The sequence below is a fragment of the Heterodontus francisci genome, chromosome 41 (assembly GCF_036365525.1).
Source record: "Heterodontus francisci isolate sHetFra1 chromosome 41, sHetFra1.hap1, whole genome shotgun sequence".
NCBI lineage: Eukaryota > Metazoa > Chordata > Chondrichthyes > Heterodontiformes > Heterodontidae > Heterodontus > Heterodontus francisci.
In genome coordinates this window covers 36,882,886-36,906,704 of record NC_090411.1, presented here as the reverse complement: position 1 = coordinate 36,906,704, position 23,819 = coordinate 36,882,886, and the positions used below count along the sequence as shown (strand labels likewise).

At 55.9% G+C, this 23,819-nt stretch overlaps 1 long non-coding RNA gene across 1 annotated transcript in view; it reads right to left on the bottom strand.

Moving 5' to 3' along the window:
* The window catches only part of LOC137353506 (uncharacterized), a 691,250-nt gene that overhangs the window by 603,499 nt on the left and 63,932 nt on the right, over window positions 1-23,819 (bottom strand). The gene's annotated exons all lie outside the window — the stretch shown is intronic.

The following is a 23,819-nucleotide window of genomic DNA, read 5'->3' as shown; positions in this document are numbered from 1 at the left end:
GTGATGCTGCTCGCAAGACCTGGCGAACAACAAAAGACTTGGCAGCTCAGCAGCCAAGGTTCCTCTTTGTCCTCTGACGTGATTGGACAAACCTCAGCTAGATGTTTATGGTCAACAGCTTCATTGTCTGCTCATTCCTGGAGTATGGAAACTGCTCCATCTCACCTGTCACCCTCAGATACTGGCTTTGTGAAGCAACCTTTTACAACAAGACGCCACCTGGAACTCAAGGGGTGAGAATTAAAGAAAATGTAATTCTAACTGGACAGATCTTTTTTAGTTGCTCTTGGAATATGGGTGAGCTGCCTTCTTAAGTCATTGCAGCCCATGTGGTGAAGGTGCTCCCACAAAAGTGAGTTTCAGGATTTTGACCCAAGGACAGTGGAGGAATGATGATATATGTCCAAGTCACGATAATGATGATGATATATGATGGTGATATATGTCCAAATCGCAATGATGATATATGATAGTGATATAGGTCCAAGTCACAATAATGATGATATATGTCCAAGTGCAATTATGATATATGATAGTCATAGAGAGATACAGCACTGAAACAGGGCCTTCGGCCCACCAAGTCTGTGCCAACCATCAACCCCCCATTTATACTAATCCTACATTAATCCCATATTCCCTACCACATCCCCACCTTCCCTCAATTCTCCTACCACCTACCTACACTAGGGGCAATTTACAACGGCCAATTTACCTACCAACCTGCAAGTCTTTGGCTGTGGGAGGAAACCGGAGCACCCGGCAAAAACCCACACGATTACAGGGAGAACTTGCAAACTCTGCACAGGCAGTACCCAGAACCGAACCCGGGTCCTTGGAGCTGTGAGGCTGCAGTGCTAACCACTGCGCCACTGTGCCGCCCCTTATGGTGATATATGTCCAAGTGCTGTTACAAGAAATGTTTTTAAGGACTCTGGATCAGAAATTGGCTAGCTGAAAGAAGACAGAGGGTGGTGGTTGATGGCAAATGTTCATCCTGGAGTTTAGTTACTAGTGGTGTACCGCAAGGATCTGTTTTGGGGCCATTGCTGTTTGTCATTTTTATAAATGACCTGGAAGAGGGTGTAGAAGGGTGGGTTAGTAAATTTGGAGATGACACTAAGATCGGTGGAGTTGTGGATAGTGCCGAAGGATGTTGCAGGGTACAGAGAGACATAGATAGGCTGCAGAGCTGGGCTGAGAGATGGCAAATTAATGCGGAAAAGTGTGAGGTGATTCACTTTGGAAGGAGTAACAGGAATGCAGAGTACTGGGCTAATGGGAAGATTCTTGTTAGTGTAGATGAGCAGAGAGATCTTGGTGTCCAGGTGCATAAATCCCTGAAGGTTGCTAACCAGGTTAATAGGGCTGTCAAGAAGGCATATGGTGTGTTAGCTTTTATTAGTAGGGGGGTCGAGTTTCGGAGCCACGAGGTCATGCTGCAGCTGTACAAGACTCTGGTGAGACCGCACCTGGAGTATTGCGTGCAGTTCTGGTCACCGCATTATAGAAAGGATGTGGAAGCTATGGAAAGGGTGCAGAGGAGATTTACTAGGATGTTGCCTGGTATGGAGGGAAGGTCTTACGAAGAAAGGCTGAGGGACTTGAGGTTGTTTTCGTTGGAGAGAAGGAGGAGGAGAGGTGACTTAATAGAGACATATAAGATAATCAGAGGGTTAGATAGGGTGGATAGTGAGCGTCTTTTTCCTCGGATGGTGATGGCAAACACGAGGGGACATAGCTTCAAGTTGAGGGGTGATAGATATAGGACAGATGTGAGAGGTAGTTTCTTTACTCAGAGAGTAGTAAGGGCGTGGAATGCCCTGCCTGCAGCAGTAGTAGATTCTCCAACTTTAAGGGCATTTAAGTGGACATTGGATAGACATATGGATGAAAATGGAATAGTGTAGGTCAGATGGTTTCACAGCTCGGCGCAACATCGAGGGCCGAAGGGCCTGTACTGCGCTGTAATATTCTAATCTAATTCTAATAGTTGAATTATGGACTTGATTCATCTAGAAGCTTGAAGAGATGCTGAACTTTATGTTTTTTTAAGGGAGGTCACCAGAAGAGTTTTGGACTGAGCTTGAAAACCATCAATTACTGGAAGGCACCTGTCTTCAAATAATTACCCAGCATAGGTTGTTTATGACTTGGGGCAAGATGTTTGAAGAGAAGTGACAGGTCAAGATTTATAGAGGTCAAGAGGCTTGTCTCTTATGACGTCATTTATGGTTTCACTTTTGACAGTAAGTTGGTAGATGAAAAATGGTTTTAACAAGACAGGTGGAGTGTAAACTGCTTGGAAGACAGTTGGTTTTTGCCTGCCAAGGAAACCCAGCTCATCCCTTTCTCTCCCTTTGGGAGAAACTCTGTGTGTCCGGTGTGTCAGTCTCCTCTTTCCTCCTGTATTTGAAGAAACCCTGTGTATCGAATGTATGTGAACTGAAACCCCTGTTGCCACATTTCTGCTGTAAGAACTATCTGAACCCTCTGTTGCTGTAGTTCTTGGAAAGCCTACCCAAACTGATCTTCAACATTGCCAGGAAAGAACTGTTCTTGGAAGATCCCAGTGACAGCCGCCTATACGCCTTTGGGACACCAAACCAAAACAAAGGACCTCTTTCCATACCATTTCCTTTTTTCTTCAAGAATGAGCAAGTATTCAGCCTAAATGTTTTTTTTTGTCTTTTTGTTTCGTAGCAGAGCTCTAAAACCAAAATCCCTTTTATTGTTTCCGGTTAACTGATATATGTGTGTCTGTGTGTGTGTGTGTGGGGGGGGGGGGGCTAAGGTAAAAAGGGAACTGTTATAATTTAATCTTTGCTTCATTGCTGGTTAAGACTTGTTTTATCATAAATTGATAATTTTTTTTTAATTATAGAAACCTGGTTGATGTGTTCTATTCTGGGAAAAATAGATTGACCGTATCGGTAAGTGATAAAATTTAAATATATGTTGTGACCTGTGGAGAAGTGCCACTAGAATAAGGAGTGCACTCCTCCCACCTCAGTCTTACCAGTGTCACGATGATGATATATGATGGTGATATCGGTCCAAATGATGGTTGTGGTTGTTGGAGGTCAATCATCCGGAGTTTTCCACGGGGTCAGTGTCGGGGGGGGTGGTTTTCCACGGGGTCAGTGTCGGGGGGGGGGGTTTTCCACGGGGTCAGTGTCGGGGGGGGGGTTTCCACGGGGTCAGTGTCGGGGGGGGGGGGAGGTTTCCACGGGGTCAGTGTCGGGGGGGGGGGGGGTTTCCACGGGGTCAGTGTCGGGGGGGGGTGGTTTCCACGGGGTCAGTGTCTGATGTTAGTTTCAATTTCACCCCCTCCTTGACTCCCTCTCTCCAAGATTGGCTGAAATAATCCCCTTGCCGACTCTAATCTCATTGGTGAGGTGTGTGGAGAAGTTTCAATGTCCGGTTGATGTGGTGGTACCTGTGTCTCCAGCCCTAAAAGATATAATTAAATATTAGAAAGACGGAAGGCGGGATCTTGAGTTTTCCTAGCCACTGACTCCAGTCTCCTCCATGGCTCCTGTCTGATAAGCTTCTGACCACATATAGGTACTGTCTCTAAGACTACATGCTTCTGCATCCGTAACATTACCTGTCCCTGCCCCTGCCTCAGCTCACCTGCGGCTGAAACCCTCATCCATGCCTTTGTTGTCTCCAGACGACTGTTGCAATGCTCTCCTGGCTGCTCTCCCATGTTCCATAAACTTCAGCTCATTCATAATTCTGCTGCCTGTATCCTAGCTCACACCAAGTCAGCTGTTTTTGCAGACCGATGTTAGCTCCCTGTCTACCATGCCTCTATTTTAAAATGATCATCTTTGTTTTCAAGTCCATCTGTGGCCTCACCACCCCCCCCCCCCCCCCCCCCCCACCGCCTTACTATCTCTGTAATCTCCTCCAGTCCCAAAACCCTCCAAGATTTCTGTGCTCATCCAATTCTCGCCTCTTCTACATTCCTCGGTTTAATCACTCCATTGGTGGCCGTACCTTCAGCTGCCTGGGGCCCGAAGCTTTGTAATTCCCTCCCTAAACCTCTCCGCATCTCTCACTCCTTCTTTAAGACACTCCTTAAAACCTGTTAGGCCAAGCTTTTCATCTTGTTCAATATCTCCTTATGTGGCTCAGTGTCACATTTTGTTTGATAATGCTCCTGTGAATGATTTGGGACATTTTACCACTTTAAAGGCACCATAAAAAACAGTAATGTGGGAAATAATTTGTTCATCTGATTATCTGCCTCATTCAACAAATAGAGAAATTGACCCAGGGCTGCGCCTCGGCTGCCTGTCGGAGTGGGGCGAAGGGAGGAAAGCCCAGCACATGCTGGATAGTGAGTAGAACCATCAAGGCCCACGCTCTTCAGCCAGTTCCTCAGGACACCCAGAAAGGTGTCAAAAAGCAAAGGGAGAAGCAGGTGGTGAAAAGGAAAGAGAAGCTGGGAAGGAAGAATTCCAAGGAAGAGGAGGTTCAGCCTGCAGAACACGAGAACTATCCCAAGGAAGAGACAAAGGTGGAAAGGATGGGACCAAAAGAGGTGGCTGACAGGGTCCCCAAAGACTCAACGTCGGTGGAGCAGAGAAGGGCTGAGATAATCCTGTGGATGAAAAAGGCTGAGAAGAGAAGAAAAAATATCAGGAACAGAAGAAGTCCAAGAAGATAAAAGTTACGGACCCGCAGTGACCGCACCGACCGCAGTGACCACACCGACCGCAGTGACCACACCGACCGCAGCGACCGCAGTGACCGCACCGACCGCACCGACCGCAGTGACCGCAGCGACCGCAGTGACCACACCGACCGCAGTGACCACACCGACCGCAGCGACCGCACTGACTGCACTGACTGCACTGACCGTAGTGACCACACTGACTGCACTGACCGCAGTGACCGCACTGACTGCACTGACTGCACTGACCGCAGTGACCGCAGTGACCGCACTGACTGCACTGACCGTAGTGACCACACTGACTGCACTGACTGCACTGACCGCAGTGACCACACTGACTATACTGACTGCACTGACCGCAGTGACCACACTGACTGCACTGACCGTAGTGACCACACTGACTATACTGACCGCACCGACCGCAGTGACCACACTGACTGCACCGACCGCAGTGACCACACTGACCACACTGACCACACTGACCGTAGTGACCACACTGACTATACTGACCGCACCGACCGCAGTGACCACACTGACTGCACCGACCGCAGTGACCACACTGACCACACTGACCGTAGTGACCACACTGACTATACTGACCGCACCGACCGCACCGACCGCACCGACCGCAGTGACCGCACCGACCGCAGTGACCGCACCGACCGCACCGACCGCAGTGACCGCACCGACCGCAGTGACCACACTGACCGCACTGACCGCAGTGACCACACTGACCGTAGTGACCACACTGACTATACTGACTGCACTGACCGCACCGACCGCAGTGACCGCACCGACCGCACCGACCGCACCGACCGCACCGACCGCAGTGACCGCACCGACCGCACCGACCGCAGTGACCGCACCGACCGCAGTGACCACACTGACCGCACTGACCGCAGTGACCGCACCGACCGCAGTGACCACACTGACTGCACTGACCGTAGTGACCACACTGACTATACTGACCGCACCGACCGCAGTGACCGCACCGACCGCAGTGACCGCACCGACCGCACCCACCGCAGTGACCGCACCGACCGCACCGACCGCACCGACCGCACCGACCGCAGTGACCGCACCGACCGCACTGACTGCACTGACCGTAGTGACCACACTGACTATACTGACTGCACTGACCGCAGTGACCACACTGACTGCACTGACTGCACTGACCGCAGTGACCGCACTGACTGCACTGACTGCACTGACTGCACTGACCGCACTGACCGCAGTGACCGCACTGACTGCACTGACTGCACTGACTGCACTGACCGCACCGACCGCTGTGACCACACTGACCGCAGTGACTGCAGTGACCGCACTGACTGCACTGACTGCACTGACCGCACTGACCGCAGTGACCGCAGTGACCCCACTGACTGCACTGACCGCACCGACCGCTGTGACCACACTGACCGCAGTGACCGCAGTGACCGCACTGACTATACTGACTATACTGACTGCACCGACCGCAGTGACCACACTGACTGCACTGACCGTAGTGACCACACTGATTGCACTGACCGCAGTGACCACACTGACTGCAGTGACCGTAGTGACCACACTGATTGCACTGACTGTAGTGACCACACTGACTGCACTGACCGTAGTGACCACACTGACTGCACTGACCACACTGACTGCAGTGACCGTAGTGACCACACTGACTATACTGACTATACTGACTGCACTGACTGCACTGACTGCACTGACCGCAGTGACCGCAGTGACCGCAGTGACCGCACTGACCGCACTGACCGCAGTGACTACACTGACTGCAGTGACCGTAGTGACCACACTGACTATACTGACTATACTGACTGCACTGACTGCACTGACTGCACTGACCGTAGTGACCGCAGTGACCGCACTGACCGCAGTGACTACACTGACCGCACTGACTACACTGACTGCACTGACCGCAGTGACTACACTGACCGCACTGACTACACTGACTGCACTGACTGCACTGACCGCAGTGACTACACTGACCGCACTGACCGCACTGACTGCAGTGACCTCACTGACCGCACTGACTGCAGTGACTACACTGACCGCAGTGACCGCACTGACCACATCGACTATGCTGACCACACAGTCTACACTGACCACACAGTCTACACTGACTGCACTGACCGCAGTGTCTTCACTGACCGCAGTGACTTCACTGACCACACTGACCTCACTGACCACACTGACCGTAGTGACCACACTGACTATACTGACCGCACCGACCGCAGTGACCGCACCGACCGCAGTGACCGCACCGACCGCACCGACCGCAGTGACCGCACCGACCGCACCGACAGCAGTGACCGCACCGACCGCAGTGACCACACTGACCGCAGTGACCGCAGTGACCGCAGTGACCACACTGACCGTAGTGACCACACTGACTATACTGACTGCACTGACCGCACCGACCGCAGTGACCACACTGACTGCACTGACCGTAGTGACCACACTGACTATACTGACCGCACCGACCGCAGTGACCGCACCGACCGCAGTGACCGCACCGACCGCACCGACCGCAGTGACCGCACCGACCGCACCGACCGCAGTGACCGCACCGACCGCACCGACCGCAGTGACCGCACCGACCGCACCGACCGCAGTGACCGCACCGACCGCACCGACCGCACCGACCGCACCGACCGCACCGACCGCAGTGACCGCACCGACCGCACCGACCGCAGTGACTGCACTGACTGCACTGACCAAGCTGACCACACTGACTATACTGACCGCACCGACCGCAGTGACCGCACCGACCGCAGTGACTGCACTGACCGTAGTGACCACACTGACTATACTGACTGCACTGACTGCACTGACCGCAGTGACCGCACTGACTATACTGACTGCACTGACTGCACTGACCGCAGTGACCGCACTGACTATACTGACTGCACTGACCGCAGTGACCGCACTGACTATACTGACTGCACTGACCGTAGTGACCACACTGACTATACTGACTATACTGACTGCACTGACTGCACTGACTGCACTGACCGCAGTGACCACACTGACTATACTGACTGCACTGACTGCACTGACCGCAGTGACCGCACTGACTATACTGACTGCACTGACCGCAGTGACCACACTGACTATACTGACTGCACTGACTGCACTGACCGTAGTGACCACACTGACTATACTGACTGCACTGACTGCACTGACCGCAGTGACCGCACTGACTATACTGACTGCACTGACCGCAGTGACCACACTGACTATACTGACTGCACTGACTGCACTGACCGCAGTGACCGCACTGACTATACTGACTGCACTGACCGCAGTGACCGCACTGACTATACTGACTGCACTGACCGTAGTGACCACACTGACTATACTGACTATACTGACTGCACTGACTGCACTGACTGCACTGACCGCAGTGACCACACTGACTATACTGACTGCACTGACTGCACTGACCGCAGTGACCGCACTGACTATACTGACTGCACTGACCGCAGTGACCGCACTGACTATACTGACTGCACTGACCGTAGTGACCACACTGACTATACTGACTATACTGACTGCACTGACTGCACTGACCGCAGTGACCGCACTGACTGCACTGACTGCACTGACTGCACTGACCGCACTGACCGCACTGACCGCAGTGACCGCACTGACTGCACTGACTGCACTGACTGCACTGACCGCACCGACCGCAGTGACCCCACTGACTGCACTGACTGCACTGACCGCACCGACCGCTGTGACCACACTGACCGCAGTGACTGCAGTGACCGCACTGACTATACTGACTGCACTGACCGCAGTGACCGCAGTGACCCCACTGACTGCACTGACCGCAGTGACCGCAGTGACCCCACTGACTGCACTGACCGCACCGACCGCTGTGACCACACTGACCGCAGTGACCGCACTGACTATACTGACTATACTGACTGCACTGACCGCACCGACCGCAGTGACCACACTGATTGCACTGACCGTAGTGACCACACTGATTGCACTGACCACACTGACTGCACTGACCGTAGTGACCACACTGACTATACTGACTGCACTGACTGCACTGACCGCAGTGACCGTAGTGACCACACTGACTGCACTGACCACACTGACTGCACTGACCATAGTGACCACACTGACTATACTGACTATACTGACTGCACTGACTGCACTGACTGCACTGACCGCAGTGACCGCAGTGACCGCACTGACCGCAGTGACTACACTGACTGCACTGACTGCACTGACTGCACTGACCGCACTGACCGCAGTGACTACACTGACCGCAGTGACCGCACTGACCGCAGTGACTACACTGACTGCACTGACTGCACTGACTGCACTGACCGCACTGACCGCAGTGACTACACTGACCGCACTGACCTCACTGACTGCAGTGACTACACAGACCGCACTGACCGCACTGACTGCAGTGACCTCACTGACCGCACTGACTGCAGTGACTACACTGACCGCAGTGACCGCACTGACCACATCGACTATGCTGACCACACAGTCTACACTGACCACACAGTCTACACTGACTGCACTGACCGCAGTGACTTCACTGACCGCAGTGACCGCACTGACCTCACTGACCGCACTGACCGCACTGACCGCACTGACCGCACTGACCTCACTGACCTCACTGACCGCAGTGACCTCACTGACCACACTGACCGCACTGACCGCACTGACTACACTGACCGCACTGACCTCACTGACCGCAGTGACTACACTGACCGCACTGACCGCACTGACCGCACTGACTGCAGTGACTACACTGACCGCAGTGACCGCACTGACCACATCGACTATGCTGACCACACAGTCTACACTGACCACACAGTCTACACTGACTGCACTGACCGCAGTGACTTCACTGACCGCAGTGACTTCACTGACCGCACTGACCTCACTGACCGCACTGACCGCAGTGACCTCACTGACCGCAGTGACTTCACTGACCGCAGTGACCTCACTGACCGCAGTGACCTCACTGACCGCAGTGACTTCACTGACCGCACTGACCTCACTGACCGCACTGACCTCACTGACCTCACTGACCGCACTGACCGCAGTGACTTCACTGACTGCAGTGACCTCACTGACCGCAGTGACCTCACTGACCGCAGTGACTTCACTGACCGCACTGACCGCACTGACCTCACTGACCTCACTGACCGCAGTGACCTCACTGACCGCACTGACTACACTGACCGCAGTGACTTCACTGACTGCAGTGACTACACTGACCGCAGTGACTACACTGACCTCACTGACCGCACTGACTGCAGTGACCGCACTGACTGCAGTGACCGCACTGACTGCAGTGACTGCACTGACTACACTGACCGCAGTGACTTCACTGACCGCACTGACCGCACTGACCTCACTGACTACACAGACCGCACTGACTACACAGACCGCACTGACTACACTGACCGCAGTGACTACACTGACCGCACTTCTGCACTGACTACGCTGACCGCAGTGACTACGCTGACCGCAGTGACTACGCTGACCGCAGTGACTACACTGACCGCACTTCTGCACTGACCGCACTTCTGCACTGACCGTACTTCTGCACTGACCACACTGACCGCAGTGACCTCACTGACCGCAGTGACCTCACTGACTGCAGTGACTGCACTGACTACACAGACCGCAGTGACCTCACTGACCGCACTTCTGCACTGACTACACTGACTGCACTGACCTCACTGACCGCACTTCTGCACTGACTACACTGACTGCACTGACCTCACTGACCGCACTTCTGCACTGACTACGCTGACCGCAGTGACTACACTGACCACACTGACCTCACTGACCGCACTGACTGCACTGACCGCACTGACCTCACTGACCGCACTGACTGCACTGACCTCACTGACCGCACTTCTGCACTGACTACGCTGACCGCAGTGACTACACTGACTACACTGACCGCAGTGACTACACTGACCGCACTGACCTCACTGACCGCACTGACTGCAGTGACCGCACTTCTGCACTGACTACACTGACTGCAGTGACCTCACTGACCGCACTGACTACACTGACCGCACTGACCTCACTGACCGCACTGACTGCAGTGACCGCACTTCTGCACTGACTACACTGACTGCACTGACCTCACTGACCGCACTTCTGCACTGACTACGCTGACCGCAGTGACTACACTGACCGCACTGACCGCACTGACCGCACTGACTGCACTGACCGCACTGACCTCACTGACCGCACTGACTGCACTGACCTCACTGACCGCACTTCTGCACTGACTACGCTGACCGCAGTGACTACACTGACTACACTGACCGCAGTGACTACACTGACCTCACTGACCGAACTGACTGCAGTGACCGCACTTCTGCACTGACTACACTGACTGCAGTGACCTCACTGACCGCACTGACTACACTGACCGCAGTGACTACACTGACCGCACTTCTGCACTGACTACACTGACCGCAGTGACCTCACTGACAGCACTGACTGCAGTGACCGCACTGACCGCAGTGACCGCACTGACCGCAGTGACCACACTGACCGCACTGACCTCACTGACCTCACTGACCGCACTGACTGCAGTGACCGCACTGACTACACTGACCGCACTGACTACACTGACCGCAGTGACCTCACTGACCTCACTGACCGCACTGACCGCACTTCTGCACTGACTACACTGACTACACTGACCACAGTGACCTCACTGACCTCACTGACCGCACTGACTGCAGTGACTACACTGACCGCACTGACTACACTGACTACACTGACTACACTGACCGCACTGACCACACTGACCGCACTGACTACACTGACCGCACTGACCTCACTGACTGCAGTGACTACACTGACCGCAGTGACTACACTGACCGCACTGACCGCAGTGACTACACTGACTGCAGTGACTACACTGACCGCACTGACCGTACTGACTGCAGTGACTACACTGACCGCACTGACCGCACTGACTGCAGTGACCTCACTGACCGCAGTGACCGCACTGACCGCACTGACCACATCGACTATGCTGACCACACAGTCTACACTGACTGCACTGACCGCAGTGACTTCACTGACCGCAGTGACCTCACTGACCGCACTGACCACACTGACCGCAGTGACCTCACTGACCGCAGTGACTACACTGACCGCAGTGACTACACTGACCGCACTTCTGCACTGACCTCACTGACCGCACTGACCACACAGTCTACACTGACTACACTGACTGCACTGACTACACAGACCGCACTGACTACACTGACCGCAGTGACCTCACTGACCGCGCTTCTGCACTGACTACGCTGACCGCAGTGACTACACTGACTACACTGACCGCACTGACCGCACTGACCTCACTGACCGCACTGACTGCACTGACTGCAGTGACTTCACTGACCGCAGTGACTTCACTGACCGCAGTGACCTCACTGACCGCAGTGACTTCACTGACCGCAGTGACCTCACTGACCGCACTGACCGCAGTGACCGCACTGACCTCACTGACCGCACTGACCACACAGTCTACACTGACTACACTGACTGCACTGACTACACAGACCGCACTGACTACACTGACCGCAGTGACCTCACTGACCGCGCTTCTGCACTGACTACGCTGACCGCAGTGACTACACTGACTACACTGACCGCACTGACCGCACTGACCTCACTGACCGCACTGACCGCACTGACTGCACTGACTGCAGTGACTTCACTGACCGCAGTGACTTCACTGACCGCAGTGACCTCACTGACCGCAGTGACTTCACTGACCGCAGTGACTTCACTGACCGCAGTGACCTCACTGACCGCACTGACCGCAGTGACCGCAGTGACTTCACTGACTGCAGTGACTGCACTGACTACACAGACTGCACTGACTACACTGACCGCAGTGACCTCACTGACCGCACTGACCGCACTTCTGCACTGACTACACTGACCTCACTGACCGCACTTCTGCACTGACTACGCTGACCGCAGTGACTACACTGACTACACTGACCGCACTGACCTCACTGACCGCACTGACCGCACTGACCGCACTGACTGCAGTGACCGCATTTCTGCACTGACTACACTGACCGCAGTGACCTCACTGACCGCACTGACCGCACTGACCTCACTGACCGCAGTGACTACACTGACCGCAGTGACTACACTGACCGCACTTCTGCACTGACTACACTGACCGCAGTGACCTCACTGACCGCACTGACTGCAGTGACCGCACTGACCGCAGTGACCGCACTGACCGCAGTGACCGCACTGACCGCAGTGACTACACTGACCGCACTGACCTCACTGACCGCACTGACTACACTGACCGTACTGACTACACTGACCGCAGTGACCTCACTGACCTCACTGACCGCACTGACTACACTGACTACACTGACCGCACTGACTACACTGACCGCAGTGACTACACTGACCGCACTAACCGCAGTGACTACACTGACTGCAGTGACTACACTGACCGCACTGACCGTACTGACTGCAGTGACCTCACTGACCGCACTGACCGCAGTGACCGCACTGACCACATCGACTATGCTGACCACACAGTCTACACTGACTGCACTGACCGCAGTGACTTCACTGACCGCAGTGACCTCACTGACCGCACTGACCGCACTGACCACACTGACCGCAGTGACCTCACTGACCGCAGTGACTACACTGACCGCAGTGACTACACTGACCGCACTTCTGCACTGACTACACTGACCGCAGTGACCTCACTGACCGCAAAGACCGCACTGACCGCAGTGACTACACTGACCGCACTGACCTCACTGACCTCACTGACCTCACTGACCGCACTGACCTCACTGACCGCACTGACCTCACTGACCGCACTGACTGCAGTGACCGCACTGACTACACTGACCGCACTGACTACACTGACCTCACTGACCGCAGTGACTACACTGACCGCAGTGACCGCACTGACCGCAGTGACCGCACTGACCGCAGTGACCTCACTGACCGCAGTGACTACACTGACCGCAGTGACTACACTGACCGCACTTCTGCACTGACCTCACTGACCGCACTGACTGCACTGACTACACTGACCGCACTTCTGCACTGACCGCACTGACCACACTGACCGCACTGACTACACTGACCGCACTGACCGCAGTGACCTCACTGACCGCACTGACTACACTGACTGCACTGACCGCACTGACCGCACTGACAGCAGTGACCGCACTGACCTCACTGACCGCACTGACCTCACTGACCGCAGTGACCTCACTGACCGCACTGACTGCACTGACTGCACTGACTGCACTGACCGCACTGACTGCACTGACCGCACTGACTACACTGACCACACTGACCGCACTGACCGCACTGACCGCACTGACTACACTGACCGCACTGACCGCACTGACTACACTGACCGCACTGACTGCACTGACCGCACTGACTACACTGACCGCACTGACCGCACTGACTACACTGACCACACTGACTGCAGTGACCGCACTGACCGCACTGACCGCACTGACCGCACTGACTGCACTGACCGCAGTGACTACACTGACCGCACTGACCTCACTGACCGCACTGACTGCAGTGACCGCACTGACCGCACTGACCGCACTGACCGCAGTGACCTCACTGACCGCAGTGACTACACTGACCGCAGTGACTACACTGACCGCAGTGACTACACTGACCGCACTTCTGCACTGACTACACTGACCGCAGTGACCTCACTGACCGCAGTGACCGCACTGACCGCAGTGACTACACTGACCGCACTGACCTCACTGACCTCACTGACCTCACTGACCTCACTGACCGCACTGACTGCAGTGACCGCACTGACTACACTGACCGCACTGACTACACTGACCTCACTGACCGCAGTGACTACACTGACCTCACTGACCGCACTGACCGCACTGACCGCAGTGACCGCACTGACCGCAGTGACCGCACTGACCTCACTGACCGCAGTGACTACACTGACCGCAGTGACTACACTGACCGCACTTCTGCACTGACCTCACTGACCGCACTGACTGCACTGACTACACTGACCGCACTTCTGCACTGACCGCACTGACCACACTGACCGCACTGACTACACTGACCGCACTGACCGCAGTGACCTCACTGACCGCACTGACTACACTGACTGCACTGACCGCACTGACCGCACTGACCGCACTGACAGCAGTGACCGCACTGACCTCACTGACCGCACTGACCTCACTGACCGCAGTGACCTCACTGACCGCACTGACTGCAGTGACCACACTTCTGCACTGACCGCAGTGACCGCAGTGACCGCACTGACCTCACTGACCGCAGTGACCTCACTGACCGCACTGACTGCAGTGACCACACTTCTGCACTGACCGCACTGACCGCACTGACTGCAGTGACTACACTGACCGCAGTGACCGCACTGACCTCACTGACCGCAGTGACCTCACTGACCGCATTGACTGCAGTGACCACACTTCTGCACTGACCGCACTGACTGCAGTGACCGCACTGACTGCACTGACCGCACTGACAGCAGTGACTGCGCTGACCGCACTGACCGCACTGACCGCACTGACCGCACTGACCGCAGTGACCGCACTGACCGCACTGACCGCACTGACTGCACTGACCGCAGTGACTACACTGACCGCACTGACCGCAGTGACTACACTGACCGCACTGACCGCACTGACCGCACTGACTGCAGTGACCACACTGACCGCACTGACTGCAGTGACCACACTGACCGCACTGACCGCACTGACTGCAGTGACTAAACTGACCGCACTGACCGCACTGACTGCAGTGACTACACTGACTGCACTGACTACACTGACCGCACTGACTACACTGACTGCAGTGACTACACTGACTGCACTGACCGCACTGACCGCACTGACCGCACTGACCGCACTGCCACACATCTGCACTGACCGCACTGCCACACATCTGCACTGACCGCACTGACCTCACTGACCGCACTGTCCGCAGTGACCTCACTGTCCGCAGTGACCTCACCCAGTGACCGCACTGACCGCAGTGACCGCACTGACTTCACTGACTACACTGACCGCACTGACTGCAGTGACCTCACTGTCCGCAGTGACCGCACTGACTTCACTGACTACACTGACCGCAGTGACTAGACTGACCTCACTGACCGCAGTGACCTCACTGACCTCACTGACCGCACTGACTACACTGACTACACTGACCGCAGTGACTACACTGACCGCAGTGACTACACTGACTGCACTGACTGCACTGACCGCAGTGACCTCACTGACCGCAGTGATCGCACTGACCTCACTGACCGCAATGACCTCGCTGACCGCTGTGACCTCGCTGACCGCTGTGACCTCGCTGACGGCAGTGACCGCAGTGATAGCACTGACCTCACTGACCGCTGTGACCTCACTGACCGCTGTGACCTCACTGACCGCAGTGACCTCACTGACCTCGCTGACCGCTGTGACCGCCGTGACCGCGCTGACCGCAGTGACCTCACTGACCGCAGTGACCGCACTGACCTCACTGACCGCACTGACCTCACTGACCGCAGTGACCTCACTGACCGCAGTGATCACACTGACCTCACTGACCGCAGTGACCTCGCTGACCGCTGTGACCTCGCTGACCGCTGTGACCTCGCTGACCTCACTGACCGCAGTGACCTCACTGACCGTACTGACCGTACTGACCGCAGTGACCACACTGACCGCACTTCTGCACTGACTGCACTGACTACACTGACCACACCTCTGCACTGACCTCACTGACCTCGCTGACCGCTGTGACCTCGCTGACCGCTGTGACCTCACTGACCTCACTGACCGCACTGACCTCACTGACCGCAGTGACCTCACTGACCTCGCTGACCGCTGTGACCTCGCTGACCTCGCTGACCGCACTGACCGCATTGACCTCACTGACCGCACTGACCACACTGACCGCAGTGATCGCACTGACCTCACTGACCTCACTGACCGCAGTGACCTCACTGACCGCTGTGACCTCACTGGCCGCAGTGACCTCACTGACCTCACTGACCACAGTGCCCTCACTGACCGCACTGACCGCACTGTGCACTGACCGCGGTGACCTCACTGACTGCACTGACCGCAGTGACCTCACTGACCGCAGTGACCTCACTGACCTCACTGACCGCAGTGACCGCAATGACCGCAGTGACCGCAATGACTTCACTGACCGCACTGTGCACTGACCGCGGTGACCTCACTGACTGCACTGACCGCGGTGACCTCACTGACTGCACTGACCGCAGTGACCACACTGACCGCACTGACCGCACTGACTGCAGTGACTAAACTGACCGCACTGACCGCACTGACTGCAGTGACTACACTGACTGCACTGACTACACTGACCGCACTGACTACACTGACTGCAGTGACTACACTGACTGCACTGACCGCACTGACCGCACTGACCGCACTGACCACAGTGACCGCACTGCCACACATCTGCACTGACCGCACTGCCACACATCTGCACTGACCGCACTGACCTCACTGACCGCACTGTCCGCAGTGACCTCACTGTCCGCAGTGACCTCACCCAGTGACCGCACTGACCGCAGTGACCGCACTGACTTCACTGACTACACTGACCGCACTGACTGCAGTGACCTCACTGTCCGCAGTGACCGCACTGACTTCACTGACTACACTGACCGCACTGACTGCAGTGACCTCACTGTCCGCAGTGACCGCACTGACTTCACTGACTACACTGACCGCAGTGACTAGACTGACCTCACTGACCGCAGTGACCTCACTGACCTCACTGACCGCACTGACTACACTGACTACACTGACCGCAGTGACTACACTGACCGCAGTGACTACACTGACTGCACTGACTGCACTGACCGCAGTGACCTCACTGACCGCAGTGATCGCACTGACCTCACTGACCGCAATGACCTCGCTGACCGCTGTGACCTCGCTGACCGCTGTGACCTCGCTGACGGCAGTGACCGCAGTGATAGCACTGACCTCACTGACCGCTGTGACCTCACTGACCGCTGTGACCTCACTGACCGCAGTGACCTCACTGACCTCGCTGACCGCTGTGACCGCCGTGACCGCGCTGACCGCAGTGACCTCACTGACCGCAGTGACCGCACTGACCTCACTGACCGCACTGACCTCACTGACCGCAGTGACCTCACTGACCGCAGTGATCACACTGACCTCACTGACCGCAGTGACCTCGCTGACCGCTGTGACCTCGCTGACCGCTGTGACCTCGCTGACCTCACTGACCGCAGTGACCTCACTGACCGTACTGACCGTACTGACCGCAGTGACCACACTGACCGCACTTCTGCACTGACTGCACTGACTACACTGACCACACCTCTGCACTGACCTCACTGACCTCGCTGACCGCTGTGACCTCGCTGACCGCTGTGACCTCACTGACCTCACTGACCTCACTGACCGCACTGACCTCACTGACCGCAGTGACCTCACTGACCTCGCTGACCGCTGTGACCTCGCTGACCTCGCTGACCGCACTGACCGCATTGACCTCACTGACCGCACTGACCACACTGACCGCAGTGATCGCACTGACCTCACTGACCTCACTGACCGCAGTGACCTCACTGACCGCTGTGACCTCACTGGCCGCAGTGACCTCACTGACCTCACTGACCACAGTGCCCTCACTGACCGCACTGACCGCACTGTGCACTGACCGCGGTGACCTCACTGACTGCACTGACCGCAGTGACCTCACTGACCGCAGTGACCTCACTGACCTCACTGACCGCAGTGACCGCAATGACCGCAGTGACCGCAATGACTTCACTGACCGCACTGTGCACTGACCGCGGTGACCTCACTGACTGCACTGACCGCGGTGACCTCACTGACTGCACTGACCGCAGTGACCTCACTGACCGCAGTGACCTCACTGACCACACTGACCGCAGTGACCTCACTGACCGCAGTTACCTCACTGACCGCAGTGACCGCAGTGACCGCAGTGACCGCAGTGACCTCACTGACCTCACTGACCTCACCGACCTCACCGACTGCACTGACTACGCTGGGCACAGTGACTACACTGTCCTCACTGACCGCACTGACCTCATTGACCGCAGTGACCTCACTGACCTCACTGACCTCACTGACCGCACCGACTGCACTGACTACACTGGGCACAGTGACTACACGGACCTCACTGACCTCACCGACCGCACCGACCTCACCGACTGCACTGACTACACTGGGCACAGTGACTACACGGACCTCACTGACCTCACCGACCGCACCGACCTCACCGACTGCACTGACTACACTGGGCACAGTGACTACACTGACCGCAGTGACCTCACTGACCGCACCGACCGCACTGACTGCACTGACCGCACTGACCGCAGTGATCTCACTGACCTCACTGACCGCTGTGACCTCACTGACCGCAGTGACTTCACTGACCTCACTGACCGCAGTGACCGCACTGACCGCAGTGACCTCACTGACTGCACTGACCGCGGTGACCTCACTGACTGCACTGACCACGGTGACCGCAGTGACCTCACTGACCGCAGTGACCTCAATGACCGCAGTGACCTCACTGACCGCACTGACCTCACTGACCGCACTGACCTCATTGACCTCATTGACCGCAGTGACCTCACTGACCGCACCGACTGCACTGACTACACTGGGCACAGTGACTACACCGACCTCACCGACCGCACCGACCTCACCGACCGCACTGACTGCACTGACTGCACCGACCGCACCGACCGCACCGACCGCACCGACTGCACTGACTACACTGGGCACAGTGACCTCACTGACCGCAGTGACCTCACTGACCGCACTGACCTCACTGACCGCACCGACCTCACTTACCGCAGTGACCACACTGCCCACACTATCTGCACTGACTACACTGGGCACAGTGACTGCACTTCTGCACTGACCGCACTTCTGCACTGACCGCAGTGACCACACTGACCGCAGGGACTGCGCTGACCGTAGTGAGACTGAGCACAGATTCACCTCAAACCATTGCCACGTCCCTCCTGCCCCTGTCTCGAGACTCCTGTGCATGAGCTGAGTGTCCATCTGTCACAATCACAGACACCCGTGTATCTCACCTTAACCAGAATATTTAAATTCCAGACTAATCAATGTACTGATGGTCCAATTATTTAGACTGATTTGTGGATGTTATCAGTCAGGGTTGTAGCAGTCTGGATCATAGAAACATGATCTGCCAATTGATAATGATCATCAAGGAACCATCGTCTGCCATGGCAAGTGGAGGGGCTGAGGTTTAGACTTAGAAATATAGTTCATTGCCTAATAGGTTTGTAAGTTGGTAAGTTTTAAATTTGGGACTTAAGGCTAAGTTAGTCTTACATTTTACTTAAATTAGCCTCCCTATAAAATAAAGAGATGTCAGCACAAGGGAAGCTGCTGACTGGTGAGTAGCTGGTGAGTGTTTACTTATCTAAGTCTTTTAAGTTTGTTTCTGTTAAATCAGTTAATAGTCTAATAAATAGAGGCATGGCAGGGCATCTCAGTCCCGTGGAATGAACATCCTGTTCCATGTTGTAACTCCAAGAAACTTCTCCTGGACAATCTCACATGCAGGAGCTCGAGCAGCAGTTGGAGTCAGTCCCTCTGACCCGGTGTGTCTGAGCTGTTTGCCCTGGGGCAGGGGGGATGAGTGTTAACTTTCTGTCTCCATTTCCATCCTTTAGTTAAATTCTTTATGATTTTCCCTCCAAAGGTTTAAAATTAAAATACTGGATTTTTTTTTAAAGGGATTGTCTCCTGGCCTCAAGAATCAGGGTATCAGCCCCAGGCCATTCCCGTGGGGAGTGAGGGGCCCTCATCTCCCACCCACTGAGAATCAATATAAAGTGAACCAGCCCATTGTTCATTGGGCACCTGACTCCGAAAACCAGCCGAGGCGATGATCCAGTCCCCAGGGCTAAGGGTAAGATTAAAAATAATTTAACAAACTTTCCATCTCCCAAAGCTCTGCCACTCACACTGGACTCGTCACTGTGACCGCCAGCCAGGTCCATAGCCCACCCTCAAACCAAAGCCCTGCCCCTAACCCCCCGCCAGCTGTCATTCTCTCCCTGGTAGCAGTGAGAATTCCTATCTTCGGGGCCTGGCTCTATCTGAGTGTCGAATCAGACTGAACCCAGACTGTTCCTGCAATAGTTCAAACACGACACAAGTTCATAGTCTTGTCACAATAATTTGATATTTATTCTGCACCACATTGATTAAAAGTGACAGGTGCCCATGTACATAAACTGAGTTTCTGGTGTCTTATCAAAAGATTAAAGGGTTTGTTTCAACCTAAACTTTATTCATTCGGACTGTAACAGCCGGAAGAAACTGAAAAACAAAATTGTTACAAATATAACAACAGGCTTTTTTTCCAGCAGCAAATCAAAACCATCCTGTGTGTCCTGGATAATAAAAGTCATTTTAAACATATTGGGAAAAGAGAGGAAGGAGAAAGGGGAGAAAGAACAAGTTACACCAATCTCAGACGGGGAGGTAATGGATTTATTGACCTGTTTAATAGAAAAATGTTAGCAGATTAAACAAGTCATCTGGATGAGTTGGGAGCTTTGGGGGTGAAATCAATTTTACTGATTGGGGAATCAAGCCGGATCTTCCCAATCAGCAAGTAGAATAACCATCCCTCTTCCCCATCACCCCTTCTCCCCCTCCCACCCCTCGCCCCTCCCACCACCTCTCCCTCTCTCCCTCCTCCTCCTCCTCTTTCCTCTCCACTCCCTCCTCTCCTCCTCCTCCAGCTCTTTCCTCTCCCCTCCTCTTTCATCCCCCCCCTCCTCTTTCCTCTCCCCCCCCCTCCTCTTTCCTCTCCCCCCCCCTCCTCTTTCCTCTCCCCCCCTCCTCTTTCCTCTCCCCCCCCCCTCCTCTTTCCTCTCCCCCCCCCCTCCTCTTTGCTCTACCCCCCCTCCTCTTTGCTCTACCCCCCCTCCTCTTTCCTTTCCCCCCCCCTCCTCTTTCCTCTCCCCCCCCTCCTCTTTCCTCTCCCCCCCTCCTCTTCCTCTCCCCCCCTCCTCTTTCCTCTCCCCCCCCCTCCTCTTTCCTCTCCCCCCCTCCTCTTTCCTCTCCCCCCCCTCCTCTTTCCTCTCCCCCCCCTCCTCTTTCCTCTCCCCCCCCCTCTTTCCTCTCCCCCCCCTCTTTCCTCTCCCCCCCTCCTCTTTCCTCTCCCCCCCCTCTCTTTCCTCTTTCCCCCCCCCCCCTCTTTCCTCTCCCCCCCTCCTCTTTCCTCTCCCCCCCTCCTCTTTCCTCTACCCCCCTCCTCTTTCCTCTCCCCCCCCCTCCTCTTTCCTCTCCCCCCCCCTCCTCTTTCCTCTCCCCCCCCTCCTCTTTCCTCTCCCCCCCCCTCCTCTTCCTCTCCCCCCCCTCCTCTTTCTTCTCTCCCCCCCTCCTCTTTCTTCTCCCCCCCTCCTCTTTCCTCTCCCCCCCCCTCCTCTTTCCTCTCCCCCCCCTCCTCTTTCCTCTCCCCCCCTCCTCTTTCCTCTCCCCCCCCTGTTTCCTCTCCCCCCCCGTTTCCTCTCCCCCCCCTCCTCTTTCCTCTCCCCCCCTCCTCTTTCCTCTCCCCCCCCTCCTCTTTCCTCTCCCCCCCCTCCTCTTTCCTCTCCCCCCCCTCCTCTTTCCTCTCCCCCCCCTCCTCTTTCCTCTCCCCCCCTCCTCTTTCCTCTCCCCCCTCCTCTTTCCTCTCCCCCCCCCCTCTCTTTCCTCTCCCCCCCCTCTCTTTCCTCTCCCCCCCCGTCCTCTTTCCTCTCCCCCCCCTCCTCTTTCCTCTCCCCCCCTCCTCTTTCCTCTCACCCCCCCTCCTCTTTCCTTTCCCCCCCCTCCTCTTTCCTTTCCCCCCCTCCTCTTTCCTTTCCCCCCCCTCCTCTTTCCTTTCCCCCCCCTCCTCTTTCCTTTCCCCCCCTCCTCTTTCCTTTCCCCCCCCCTCCTCTTTCCTTTCCCCCCACTCCTCTTTCCTTTCCCCCCCCCTCCTCTTTCCTTTCCCCCCCTCCTCTTTCCTTTCCCCCCCCTCCTCTTTCCTCTCCCCCCCCTCCTCTTTCCTCTCCCCCCCCTCCTCTTTCCTCTCCCCCCCTCCTCTTTCCTCTCCCCCCCCTCCTCTTTCCTCTCCCACCCCTCTCTTTCCTCTTTCCCCCCCCCTTTCCTCTCCCCCCACTCTCTTTCCTCTCCCCCCCCCGTCCTCTTTCTCTCCCCCCCCCCTCCTCTTTCCTCTCCCCCCCTCTTTCCTCTCCCCCCTTCTTTCCTCTCCCCCCCTCCTCTTTCCTCTCCCCCCCCTCCTCTTTCCTTTCCCCCCCTCCTCTTTCCTTTCCCCCCCCTCCTCTTTCCTTTCCACCCCTCCTCTTTCCTTTCCCCCCCCTCCTCTTTCCTTACCCCCCCCTCCTCTTTCCTTTCCCCCCACTCCTCTTTCCTTTCCCCCCCCTCCTCTTTCCTTTCCCCCCCCCTCCTCTTTCCTTTCCCCCCCCTCCTCTTTCCTTTCCCCCCCCCTCCTCTTTCCTCTCCCCCCCTCCTCTTTCCTCTCCCCCCCTCCTCTTTCCTCTCCCCCCGTCCTCTTTCACCTCCCCTCCTCCTCTTTCCTCTCATCTCCTCCTCTCATCTCCTCCTCTTTCCTCTCCCCCCGTCCTCTTTCCTCTCCCCCCGTCCTCTTTCCTCTCCCCCCGTCCTCTTTCCTCTCCCCCCGTCCTCTTTCCTCTCCCCTCCTCCTCTTTCACCTCCCCTCCTCCTCTTTCACCTCCCCTCCTCCTCTTTCCTCTCATCTCCTCCTCTTTCCTCTCCCCTCCTCCTCTTTCCTCTCATCTCCTCTTTCCTCTCCTCTTTCCTCTCCCCTCCCCTCCCCTCCTCTCCCCCTCTTTCCTCTCCCCCCCCTCTTTCCTCTCCCCTCCTCCTTTTTCCTATCCTCTCCCTCCTCTCCCCCTCTTTCCTCTCACCTCCTCTCCTCCTCTTTTCCTATCCTCTCCCTCCACTCCCCCTCTTTCCTCTCCCCTCCTCTCCCCCTCTTTCCCCTCCTCTCCCCCTCTTTCCCCTCA